This window comes from Triplophysa rosa, linkage group LG1, assembly GCF_024868665.1.
Source record: "Triplophysa rosa linkage group LG1, Trosa_1v2, whole genome shotgun sequence".
In the NCBI taxonomy this organism is placed as follows: Eukaryota; Metazoa; Chordata; class Actinopteri; order Cypriniformes; family Nemacheilidae; genus Triplophysa; species Triplophysa rosa.
The window spans coordinates 9,974,421-9,988,260 of record NC_079890.1 but is presented as its reverse complement, the minus strand read 5'-3'; the positions used below and the strand labels follow the sequence as shown (position 1 = coordinate 9,988,260).

General features: G+C 36.7%; 1 long non-coding RNA gene across 1 annotated transcript; it reads right to left on the bottom strand.

Moving 5' to 3' along the window:
- Positions 1-8,716: 8,716 nt before the first annotated feature.
- LOC130553133 (uncharacterized) lies at positions 8,717-10,177 on the bottom strand. Its single transcript, XR_008962810.1, has 4 exons — positions 10,008-10,177; positions 9,433-9,463; positions 9,115-9,257; positions 8,717-8,951 (listed from the first exon to the last, which is right to left on the bottom strand). It is a non-coding gene; the product is annotated as an uncharacterized LOC130553133 (long non-coding RNA).
- Positions 10,178-13,840: the final 3,663 nt, after the last annotated feature.

Sequence of the window (13,840 nt, the reverse complement as noted above, 5' to 3'; positions counted from 1 at the left end):
GTTGCAATACCAACTTTATTTGGACCTGTAAGCTCCACCGAATCACAACCTGTAAGTGTGACTCTTTAGTTTTGTCTTTACTTAAAATTAAATTTGTGTGACGTTATCTCATGTCTGTGTTTAGCTAACGTTACCGTTATTTTTGGGGTTGTTACTGTTTGTTTACCTAACGTTAGCTATAAACTCGTTGCGCTAATGTAAGTGTTCAACCATATTAACTCGCAAAGTCTTTATTTCAAGAACTGCGTGGTGTACTATAGTTATAATAACATCTGAAGATACGAACACCGTACACTGTATGCCGTGATAACTAACTGTTACAAGAGAAGTGTCTAAAACAGTCCTTTTTCTTACTGGCATCTGTATAAGGATTAAAGAATGATTCGTCAGACTCGGGCTCGAACTGGTAAGGTAAAATCGATGCCATCTCTCTCTATACACTGTTAATATCCAACCACCTGCAAACCGTAATACAGCAGTAATGATAGGCGGTCCATTTGCGACACATGCTGAACGCGTTTGACCAATCACAGCAGACTAGACCATTTGACCAATCACAGCAGACTAGACCATCTGACCAATCACAGCAGACTACACTATCTGACCAATCAGAGCAGACTACACTATCGGAAAGGCGGAGATTACACAGATGAATCGCGGAACGAATCATTTGAGAGTCAGTCAAGAAGTAAGGTAATAAAAACTGCTTATTATTACGAAATAATAGTATTTTTACATCATGTATGTACATAAACTTGTTGTCGGACACTCCATAAACCAAAATAAGCCCTTAAAAATATTGAGGAATGTACTCTTTAACATATAGTTCTAGGGCTGCAACAACTAATCGATAAAATCGATAATAATCGATAATGAAATTCGTTGTCAACGAATGTCATTATCGATTAGTTGGTCTGTGACGTCAATTGACGTCACGCAGTTATAAATCAAGCGTGTCTTCTTACCTTTTAAAATTACCATTTTAGATGTGTCTCTCCGTGCAGCATGAGCTGCGCAGTTTTAAAGTTACACGTGTCTCTCCGTGCAGCGCGAGGTGCGCAGTTTTAAAGTCACACGTGTCTCTCCGTGCAGCGCCAGGTGCGCAGTTTAAAAGTCACACGTGTCTCTCCGTGCAGCGCGAGGTGCGCAGTTTTAAAGTCACACGTGTCTCTCCGTGCAGCGCCAGGTGCGCAGTTTTAAAGTCACACGTGTCTCTCCGTGCAGCACGAGGTGCGCAGTTTTAAAGTCACACGTGTCTCTCAGTGCAGGGCGAGGTGCGCAGTTTTAAAGTCACACGTGTGTCTCTCAGTGCAGCGCGAGGTGCGCAGTTTTAAAGTCACACGTGTCTCTCAGTGCAGGGCGAGGTGCGCAGTTTTAAAGTCACACGTGTGTCTCTCAGTGCGAGGACAATCAAGAGACTCATACACAAATATTACAATAGATAGAAACATCCAGTGCTGCCCACAAAGTCAACACCATTCATTTAAAGTCAGGTGGGTGTAAACCTCTGAAAATGGTTTTGGTGTAAATTGTTATTGTTTCATTTATACATCTTATTTTTTCATTTACTAATGTCCTTCAGAAGATTTAAAAATACGTTTTTCAGGAAATTAAATATATTTTTTTACACCAAAACCATTTTCAGAGGTTTACACCCACCTGACTTTAAATGAATGGAGTTGACTTTGTGGGCAGCACTGGATGTTTCTATCTATTGTAATATTTGTGTATGAGTCTCTTGATTGTCCTCGACGTAAACAGAGGAATCTCAACATCATACAGTTACTGTTGGACATGAGTCAAATATCCAGAAATGTTGAAAAAGCAAAGATTTCGGAGGACCTGGGTGATTGTTTTGCAGATCAATGGACAGTCTAATGACTCATGACAAACAAGAAACCTTTAAACAACTACTAAACACAAAAACTGTCATTGATTGTTTAGGTAACATCATACAGTATTAAGAATCAGGGGCGTGTAAACTTTTGCCCTGGGTTATTTTTAGAAATTCTGTCATTATTCTTTAGTGTGAACTATATGTTAACATTTCTTTACTGAAATAATTTGCTCAGGGCAGGACTAAATTAAAAATAAACCTTAATTTTCAAAAATCCTCTTATTTTCCAAAAGTTTCAGCTTTTTCCAGATTCTGCAAGGGGTGTGTAAACTTTTGAGCACAACTGTACATAATATTACACATTTGTTAATAACAACATAATACAAATACTCAGGTCGAATGTTTAAACACTTACTACTGATGGAGTTTGGGGGCCGGGTAGCTTTTCTTCCCTTCATCTAAAAAATGAGAGCAAATGTTTTATCATTAACAGTTATTGTTGAAATTAGTGTTGAAAATGGAATGCAAAAGAAAGTCAGAAAGAAATCTAACATTAAATCTAACCAAGTGTGTGTACTGCCCAGGCAAATCGTATCATATATTTCTGTGTACTTAAGAAAAACACGTGTGAGAAGAGGAAGATTACTTAAGCTCAATATTATGTAGAATGTTATAGCATTGAAGTTAGTGCTAATATCGCTAATCGCGATTAACATCACACTAGACAAAAACAAGTTTTTACCTTCTGCTGGTAAAGCTGTTAATGCGTGTGATTATTCTCCAGCAGCCTGCAACTTCCACACGACTTCGTGGCTCCAGCGCTGTTTACATATAACTGGACAATCAATACTACTGAAACTAACTGACAAAATGAACCAGTGAAGGGCGCGACAGCTCTAATTGGCTAGTTTCCTGGATGACAGTCAGATTAACCAATCATGCTCAAAGCAGCACAGGGAGTCAACCAATGACATCTGTTTACCAATAGCAAGCGTAGTAACAACAGCTATAGTTAAGATAGGTTGTTTTTAAAAGAAAATAAACGTGTTTAGTTTTATTTGAATGTTGCTATATATTTAGTTGGTCAGATGTTTTCATTGCAGTAGAACAATAACTTCAACTACCAAAGATGCGTTTCTCGATAATCTGCCCGAATTGTCTCAAATCATGAGAAATAACGTTGAAGATCTTGACATTACCACTGAAAATTTTAATTCCACATTCTCGGTAACGCTAGACAAAGTTGCTCCACTACGTTTAAAGAAGATTAAAAATGACAGCCCCACACCGTGGTATAATGAACACACTCAGGCTCTAAAGAAAGCGGCCCGAAAAATGGAGCGCAACTTTAAGAAAACTAAATTAGAGGTATTTCGTACAGCATGGAAGGATAGTATTCGAAAATACAGGAAAGCCCAAATAACTTCTAGATCCGCCTACTTTTCATCACTAATAGAAGAAAACCAGCACAATCCTAGGTTTTTATTTAACACGGTGGCTAAATTAACAAAAAATAAATCGTCAGTGACTTCTGATCCTGTATATCAGCATAGCAGTGATGAATTTATGAACTACTTCACATATAAAATCCAAGATATTAGAGAAAAAATTATAACAATGCAATCAGAAGTGAAACCCGCTGAACAAACTAACTACAGCGCCCTTAAGGAGAAAATGCAATTATTTTATACCGTAGATCAAGATGAGCTGTCTAAAATTATTAGATCATCTAAATCAACAACATGCATACTAGACCCTATACCTACAAATCTACTGAAAGAGATGCTCCCAGAAATTATAGATCCTCTTCTTGGTATTATTAACTCATCTCTGACATTAGGACATGTGCCTAAAGCATATAAGGTGGCTGTTATAAGGCCCCTTGTCAAAAAACCCCAACTCGACCCTAGAGAACTAAGGAACTACAGGCCTATATCGAATCTACCTTTCATATCTAAAGTTCTGGAAAAAGTAGTTTCAACTCAATTATGCTCCTTCCTCCAAAGGAATGACATCAATGAAGAATTCCAGTCTGGATTTAGAGCATGTCACAGTACAGAGACTGCTTTGATCAGAGTTACAAATGATCTGCTATTGGCGTCTGACCGAGGTTGTATCTCGTTATTGGTGCTGCTAGACCTTAGTGCTGCATTCGATACCATTGACCACAGCACACTCCTACATAGACTCGAAAATTATGTCGGCATTAAGGGAATAGCTTTGAAATGGTTTAAATCTTATTTATCCGACCGTTTTCAATTTGTAGCAATAAACAATGAGGTGTCACGCAAATCGCAAGTCCAGTACGGTGTACCACAGGGCTCAGTCTTAGGGCCTCTGCTCTTCGCATTATACATGCTACCTCTAGGAGATATAATAAAGCGACACGGAGTTAGCTTTCACTGTTATGCTGATGATACTCAACTTTATATTTCCTCGAAGCCTCATGAAACACAGCAGTTCCATCGAATAATGGAATGCATAGTCGATATAAAAAACTGGATGAGTAACAACTTTTTATTACTGAACTCGGACAAAACGGAAGTGTTACTTATTGGACCGAAAACTGCTATAAGTAACAACCAAGAATACTGTTTAACTATTGACGGATGTTCCATAAAACCCTCGTCGTCAGCAAAGAATCTTGGCGTTCTATTCGATAGTAATCTGTCATTTGAGAGCCACGTCGCCAACACCTGTAAAATTGCGTTTTTCCATCTTAAGAATATATCTAAACTACGTCATATGCTGTCAATCTCAGATGCAGAGAAGTTAATTCATGCATTCATGACATCAAGACTAGATTACTGTAATGCACTGTTAGGTGGTTGCCCTGCAGGCTTATTACAAAAACTCCAATTGGTCCAAAACGCGGCAGCTCGAGTTCTTACACGTACAAAAAAGTATGAACATATTAGCCCGGTTCTGTCAACCTTGCACTGGTTACCTATAAAGCATCGCGTTAACTTTAAAATCTTGCTTATTACCTATAAAGCCTTACATGGTTTAGCTCCTCAGTACTTGAATGAACTCCTTTTGTATTACAGTCCTTCACGTGCATTACGCTCTCAGGCGTCCTGTCAGTTGGTAATACCTAGAATTTCAAAATCAAGTGCAGGTGGTAGATCCTTTTCCTATCTAGCGCCTAAACTTTGGAATAGTCTTCCCTGCACTGTCCGGGAGGCAGACACACTCTGTCAGTTTAAATCTAGACTAAAGACGCATCTTTTTAATCTTGCATACACTACTCTTCCATAATATAAATCTTCAGAGGGTTTAGGCTGCATTAGTTAGATCAACCGGAACCAAAAACACAACTGATGTACTTGTTGCATCAAAGAGTACAGAACAGTACTCTACTCTCAGCCAGTCTTGTCTCATTGTTCCAAGGTTACCACAGCGAGCAGGATGCAGTTCATGGCCTGACCTGATGGTAGAGCGGAGAATGGGAAGTGGGGACCTGACAAGAGCTGAGATGATAGAGCTGGATAAAGAAGGACGCGGTCTCTTGACATGTCTTCACCACAAAATTTCAAATGCTATTAGATTATTAATGATAATCTTAAACTATAATTTATTTTATTATTAAGTTTATTTATTTTATTTAGCCTTGTTGTGCAAGTTCTCTGGAGCTTGTGCAGAGGCAGCAGCTTTTGCCAGAGGGGAACTGGAATCCCCTGGTTGGGCCTGGGTTCTCCTGAGGTTTTTTTTCTCGATTAGAGTTTTGGGTTCCTCGCCACCGTTTGCATACTGTTTTTGCACTATCTGCCTGACCGGGGGGGCTGCTTTAGAATTTTAAAGTTTTACTTAATTAATATTGCATATAGGAATTTATTATCTGTTATATTTGACCTGTGCTTCTCTCTCCTTTATCCTAAATGTGTGCTCTCACTGAGCGTGTGTGTGTGTGCGTACTTGTCTGTGTACGTACGTGTGTGTGTGTGTGTGTGTGTGTGTGTGTGTGTGTGTGTGTCTGTGTGTGTTGGTGCGTGTGCGTGTTGTGTGTGTGGAGTGTTTTGTGTGTGGGTGTGTCTGTCTTCTGTGTTTTCAACCTTTTCTTGTTTTTGCAGGTACAACTTTGATTGTTTTGCTTGTAGTCAATGTGTCTCATGTACAGCTGCTTTGTAACAATGAAAATTGTAAAAGCGCTATATAAATAAAGTTGAGTTGAGTTGAGTTGAGTTGAGCAGTATATGAAGTATATGAATAAAATTAACTAATGTATGGTACAAGTTTAATGAATACATATACTGTATGCTTACACACATGTTTGGTGCTTGGAAGTGGTTTCTAAAAAACAGGCACACAAATATAAAATGTTTCAGTGCCACTACATGAAACAAAATTAGGGCTGACGACAATCAACAAAAATGCAGCCACTACTTTTACAAAATATCAAAAAAGCAAACAAGATGCTTATGACATACTGTAAGCCTATATGAAAAGATCATTACTAAATGTATTAACATTATGGTAACTTACAGCTCGATGTATTATCTTAGAATGATTCTCTTGATTTTCCGAAGTTCTATACTGATTACGTTTGTTTTCATATGTTTATTTAACTGCAAATCAGTTTTAAATCAGTCCATTCTCCTGTCTGTAAGGTTTTTCTCTCTGAGCTAACCAGGTTTAAGGTATGGACTGTAGTGGTTAGGCCATAGCCATTCATGATATGGGAAAAGGTGAATTTATTAATGATTATCATTAATCATGTTTTTGTTGGCTAGACTATTGCAACTATTGTCAGGTTTACTGCCATGTGCTTTCTCTCCCTGTTGAAAAAAACAGCATATGCTACTGTAGTTAGGTATGTTTTGAAGCATGGTAGCTGGTTTGAGCTGGTCATGTGCGGGGCCTGGTTGCATAAAGCACCTTAACTTTTTCACTTAAGTATGACACTTAAGAGGTGATTTCCCTTTACCGAAGACAATAGGAGAATAACTTAAGTAAAACTTAAGGTATACTTAAGGACACACTTAAGGCAAAATTACACTTAAGGTGCTTTATGCAACCAGCTGGGCCTTAGCTGGTCATAAACTGATTTAAGCTGGTCCTGACTTGTTATGAGCTGGTCCTGAGCAGGAGCTAGTTGCTTGCTAAGGACCAGCACATGATCAGCCTAAACCAGCTACCATGCTTCAAAGCATACCTAACCAACATATGCTGTTTTTTTCAACGGGGCTGTCATATCACTTTCGGGAAACATGAAAGTTCCAACCTCAAGAGTAGTGCAGCTTTGTAATTTTGACTGTGTATTATGTTTAAATGTAGCCTAACGAAACAGTTTGCTAAAAAGTTTTAATGTAAAAATATGCAAACACTAATAAAAAAACTAAGATCTGAAGTAAAAATACAGAAGAAAAACGTTAAATTATTTGTATAGAAATAAACCTTTATATAATGAGCAACAAATTAAATTACAGAAAATTATCATAATTTTACATAAATTTGTATGTAATTTAAGAAAGCAGTAAAAATACTGTATAAATATTACAGTATTTTTTCTCTACAAAAACAAGAAAAACATGTAATTTGTCATTATTGTCATAACACGTAAAATAATATTTGGAATATTAATTAACAGATAATTTTCTGTAATTTTAATAAAATTTGTATACAATTTAAAAAAAAGAAAAAATTACAGTAAAATATTAAGGTTTTTTCCTGTTAAAATGCAATCTTTTTTTACAGTGAGGGGTAATTACTTGTCTTTGACTTTTCCCAGGCCTTATTGAAGCATGAAGGCTTGAACAGAATTGGAATCTGTTTTTCTTTGCATAGGTAACATTTTGAGGGTCAGAGGCAGGCAATTATGCAATGAAATTCAAACCCGTATTTTTCAAAGGCAAAGGCACACTGTAAAAAATTTCCCCGTAAATTTACAGTAAAGTACTGGCAGCAGTGGTTCCAGCCATTTACTGTAATTTTACAGGTTTGCAACCGTTTTTAATTTTACAGTTGTGCTGTAATTCCACAGTAAAGTACTGGCAGCTATTTACTGCAATTTTACAGTTTAAGTACAGTTTTCTGTTTTACGGCTGTACTGTAATTTCACAGTAATGGCTATGTTATTTTATATTTACTCTACTGCCCAGATAACAAATAAATACCTTATTTCTCCCAGAAATGGGCCATAGTGCCACCACAACTATCTAACTCACCCACAACTGGCCCAATATATAATAATATATTGAATAATTGGAAAAAAAAACAGAAACCGAGCAAATGCAAGTATTGTGTTTAATTGATGCTGACAATAAAATCTACTCAAATGCAGCAAAAATAAATATAATGTCAAAAGAGGTTCCAAAAACAATCACACTAGACAACAGAAAAAAGCAACAAAAACAAAGTCACACAATACAACACAAACATAAAAATTAGGGCTGTCAAAAGATTAATCCCGATTAATCGCATCCAGAATAAAAGTTTGTGTTTACATAATATATATCTGTGTACTGTGCATAATAATTTTGTATTTATTAACACATACACATCCATGCATATATTTAAGAAAAATCTAAAAATTAATAAAAATGTATATATCATTTCAATTATTGGTAAATATAAATAAATACATGTAAATATTTCCTAAATATGTATACTTGTGTATGTGTTTGTATTTATAAATACAAAATGAATATGCACAGTACATAGACATATGTTATGTAAACACAAACCTTTATTCTGGATGCGATTAATCACGATTAATCGTTTGACAGCCCTAATAAAAATACAATAGAAACTACGCAACAAATAACGTCAAACAATAAACTAAAAGCAACACATACTGTAAATAGTAACATAATACAAAAAACACAGCAACAATAAACTAAGCACTAATTTAATATATTAAGGATTGAATTAAAACAATGTAAAAGATTTAGTGCATAAAACATTTAATAACAGAAACCAATAAACGAACTGAATGAATAAACAAGAGAAATTAAAGACAAAAAAAAGTATGTTTACAGATGTGCAAATATGTATTAGACAAATAAGTTACAAACAACACTGTAAAAGATGAAAACAGTTAGATGAAACCCAAGTTTAGTAACTTTTTTGACCTCCAGCTCAGTCATCTGTGCACATGAAGGACTTCTTACAGCCTCTAGAATAAAAGCATACAAATACAGAGTTAAAAATATGGTTAAATAAAATACATAATAATTAGAAACATTTCACACTACAATACACCATCAGGCCTAAGAGTTTTACATTTAATACATGAAAAAAATGTTTGTAGATTTAACAGTTCCAGGGTAAGCGCTTACCAATCACAACAACATTGGGAATCCTATTTTCCCATTTACACCTCTCCAGTTCACAGTTTTGGCCTGTTTTTTTGCCAGCTTCATTCACCAGATTGTGTCTTCACATCCACTTCACATCCACCAAATAATCCAAGATCAAGTACCTGGAATGTTTGAAAACATGCTGTCAGTATTAAGTCAAATTACTACAACATGCTTTTGTATCTAATACTGATATTAGGCAAATTACAGTACATACAAGACCAATTAGAAACATATCACAAAAGTACAATGACCTGTTAGAAAAATGTTAAAGAATGAAATAATATACAGTCTTACTTTGTTTTCCATTTTGGTGGCCTCAGGGAGTCTGTATTAATATGAATATGAATCTCTTTACCCAGATTGCAAGCACAACATCCACTTATTTAGTGCCAACAAAGCTGACAATGTTTTCTACAAACAAAACTCAAACATGGATAAACTTTCTTATAAAACAAAGGTAAAATAAAGGCAAACTCTGAAAATCAACTGAGTATTTCACAAAAGCGTCCGTCTAACGTTAGGTAGGCCTACTCTTAAACGAAGGCTTTTTGTTACATTTGTCTTTAACACACAATAACACAGCTTTATAAATACCCGGCAGTCAAGAGACAAAGGTCAGTTCTGATGGACACTGAACGTCCTCTGTCTCTGTCTCTTTGCGGGCTGAGAATTAATATATTTCAGACATCTTATTGACTCATGACGGCACTTTTCGCGTCTTACTTCGCCCGAACGCTGGCGTTAAGTGAGGTTTGAATAAAAAAAATTCTAGCACTTTTAGCATAAAAATGATTGCATATGAACAAAAAAGCCAATCGAGTAGGCAACAAAACCTGTTAGTTTAGATTTAAATAAAAGTTTCTACTTACCGAACTGTATTGCAGCTCATTGATCGAAACAAAGGACGCTTCCGATCCGCGGTAGAATTTGAATTACGGACTTCCGGTTCTTCTAGTGAGAGGAAGCATTCTGTGAAATGAAGTCCTTTTCATAGGGTGCATTTAACGCTGTATTCGCAAATCGACTACAACTTCCAAGATGCATGGCAAACTACATAATCGTATCTGCAAAGACATCAGAGCTGCGTTCAGCCCCGACAAAACATTGCAAAACGTTTTTTAAATGGAAACGGTGCTGCGGTTGAACACCCTGTTGTGATGACGCAAGAGTTGAACTATGGCAGCTGAGAAGGCCATTCTTTGTGTTCTTTTTGAAGAATTTTCAGAGCCTGAAGAAATCGGAATAAATACGTGTTTAATACTGCAAAATACATCTCTTCTAATATCTTCAATTGTTGCGTGTACCGAGCTGCAGCGGACACATTTAAACGACTTTACTTGGACCCATTGTGCGAGCTTTCTCTTTAATACCGCGTGGGTTATATACATGTTGCTGCTGATTGGGCTGACATTCTTGACACTCCCACCAAACAAGAGAAAACGCATCTCAAACCCTGTTGCACACCGTTGCAAACCGTTTCCAGGAAACGTGTCGTTCAACCCGGAAACCGTAGCAAAACGTTGCGCACTGTTTCTGAATTTCTTGTCGTGTGGCAGGATCGGGACGGAGCCCTTAGGTTTTATGTGAGAAAGCCATGAGTTGTTTATGTTTTTTACATCTCATGTGCTTTCTCGTGTCTTGTCATTGGCCCCGCCCCTCTCGTTTCATGTATTGCTTCCCTGCCGTGTCTAATGTTTCCCACCTGCCCTGTGTCATTATCCCTCGTTTGTCTTGCCCTATTTAATGCCCTCTTGTTTCATTGTCCTGTGCTCTTGCGTTGTGTGTGTATGTGTACCGTGTACCTCGGTCCTTCATGCCAGTGGTTTTTGTGCCTCGTGTTATGTTCATGTTTCCTGGTCTCTTAGTTTATATACCCTGCCCTGTTTAAGACGTTGTGTCGTGTTCTGTTTAGTTTGTTTTGCCCCACCGAGGGAAGTGTTTTGGTCCAGTTTGTATTTTAGTTCGTTCTCGTGTTGACAAACCCTCGTGGGTTTTTGTTTTGTGTTTTTGTTAATTATTAAAAGTCTTTTGTGTTAACCCCTTCACGCCTGCCTGCACTTGGGTTCTTCCACACCAGCCGTGACAACAATGGGTTGGAAAACACAGCCTTTATTTAGCGCTGTCAAACGATTAATTGTGAATAAAAGTTTGTGTTTACATAATATATGTCTGTGTACTGTGCATATTAATTTTGTATTTATGAACACATACACATACATGCATATATTTAAGAAAAATAATAAATATTATATATATATATATATATTCAGTACTACTGTACATATAAACATATACACACACACACACACACACACACACGCACACATATACTGTATATACAGTATTATACCATAGTCTGTTTGAATACTCGATTCTGATTGGCTGTCATCATTTAATCACCCTCTCGTCACTTCAAACCTTTATGACTTTCTTCTACAGAACACAAAAGAAGATATTTTGAAGAATGTTGTTAACTGGCCCCCATTCACATGCATTGGTTTTGTTTCCATACAATAGAAGTGAATGGGGCCACACTATAAACTTTGCTGTAATGTCGCAGCAGGTTTGCCAGTAACTTACTGTAGATTTCATGTACAATTTTGTTTTAAGCATAAACTTACCTAGTTTATATATTTTTCTTTCATAAAACAAGACTAAATATCTTGGGTCACTTTTATTGTTTTGTAAATGTATCATAATTTAAGAAGTTTTAAATATTTTTACAGAAAACAAGAGAAAAATGCTAAGGAAGAATGTCAATTTTTGCAGTGTTGCTGTGCTAATGCCAGTCTCTTCTTGCTCATTTTGAATCTCAAAATTCAAAGTGTTTTAATTTCGATTAAAGTAATTGAGAACAGTACTAATTGGAAAGTATATTAAGTAGTAATTACATCTACAGTAAGTTACTGGCAAACCTGCTGCAAAAACTACAGCAAAGTTTTACAGTGTAGTGCTATTCGGTTACCAACTTTCTTCAAAATATCTTCTCTTGTGTTCTGTGGAAGAAAGTCATAAAGGTTTAAAATGACAGGTGAGTTTAAAATGAGGGTGAGTAAATGGTGACAGAATTTAAATTTTTGTGTGAACTATCACTTTAAGGTTGTGGATTTAAATCCCCCATCCCGTGTTTTAAAGAACCCCTTTGGTAAAAAAAATTTTGGGGGGCTGTCAAACGATTAATCGTGATTAATCGCATCCAGAAAAAAGTGTGCGTTCACATAATATATGTCTGTGTACTGTACATATGAATTTTGTATTTATAAAAATATACACATACAAGAAAAATATAAAATTAATAAATATTTAGATATGATTTAAATTATTGGTAAATATTAATACATGTAAATATTTCCTAAATATGTAAACATGTATGTGTCATGGCTCTGCTTCCTTAGTCATGTTTTTCTTGGTCCTGTAGCAGAGCCATGACAAAGTCTTTGGTTATGTGTGGAGAGAAACATATTATTGTCCGTTTGACAATAATATACGTTCTCTCCAGTGTCTTGTCATTGGCCCTATTCCTCTCGTTTCCTCGTTATGTTTCCCTGAGTGTTTAATGTCCCACAACTGTCCCATGTCGTTATCCCTCGTTTGTCTTCCCCTATATATACCCTCTTGTTTATTTGTCTTGTGCTCGTGGATTGTACTCTGTCGTGTTTCGTGTGGGTGAGTTCTTGTCCTGTTAAGTGTAGCTTAGTCCTGTGTAATATGTTGTTAATGTTATTTTTAGTCTTGTTTAGTGTAGTTAGTCTTTGTTCTTATTATACCCTTGTTTTCCCCCTCGTGGGTTTTTGTTTTGTGTGTTTTATTATTTATTAAAAAGCCTTGTTTAACCCCTTACCCGCTGTCTGCGTCTGGGTCCTCTCTCCTTGTCTCACCTTACCCGAGAACCGTGACAGTATGTGTATGTGTTTGTAAATACAAACTTAATATGCACAGTACACATATTATGTAAATACAAACTTTTATTCTGGATGCGATTCATTGCAATTAATCGTTTGACAGCCCTATTGTTTTCTATTTTGTTTATATGTTTGTGTTTTTAATATGCTTCTTTAAAAGAGAAATCTCAAAAATCTGGTTTAAAACCGCCCTGTTTTCTACATAAGACGTATTTTACATTCTACATTTATTTTGATTATTAATGGTGAGTATCGACTACAGGTGCGTAGCCGGCATTTTGAAAGTGGGGGGGACGGGGGACACAACTGTCAGTTGACATTAACTTTTATATACAGTATATATATATGTCGTGATCTCAGTCTTGTCATGACCTTTTTGTCTTGTGTGAGTGTTTGTTTTGTTTTGTCAAACTCTTGTGGAACCGTCTTGACGGCTCTCCACGTGTTTAGTGTCTACGTCACTAGCCCCGTCCCCGTGTCTCCCCTTCAGGCTTTCCTCTCACCGGGTTTCCATCACCTCATCACCTACACTCCTGTTGCTCGTCCCTAATTAGCAGTCCCCCCTGGCTCCTTATTATTATTCACCTGTTGTTCATTCCCGCTGATTAGGTCCCCTCTATTTAATCCCTCTTGTTTTCTTGTCTTTTGTCAGACCGTTGCGTGTGTAATGCCAGCTCTGACTGCCACAGTCTTGTTTAGTTTATTTTGTCTTAGTCTTAGTAATCCCTTAGTCGTGTTTATTTGTTTCTGTAGTGCTGCAGTGTCTTGTTGCTCTTGGCTACTCTCTTCTCCCCTGTACC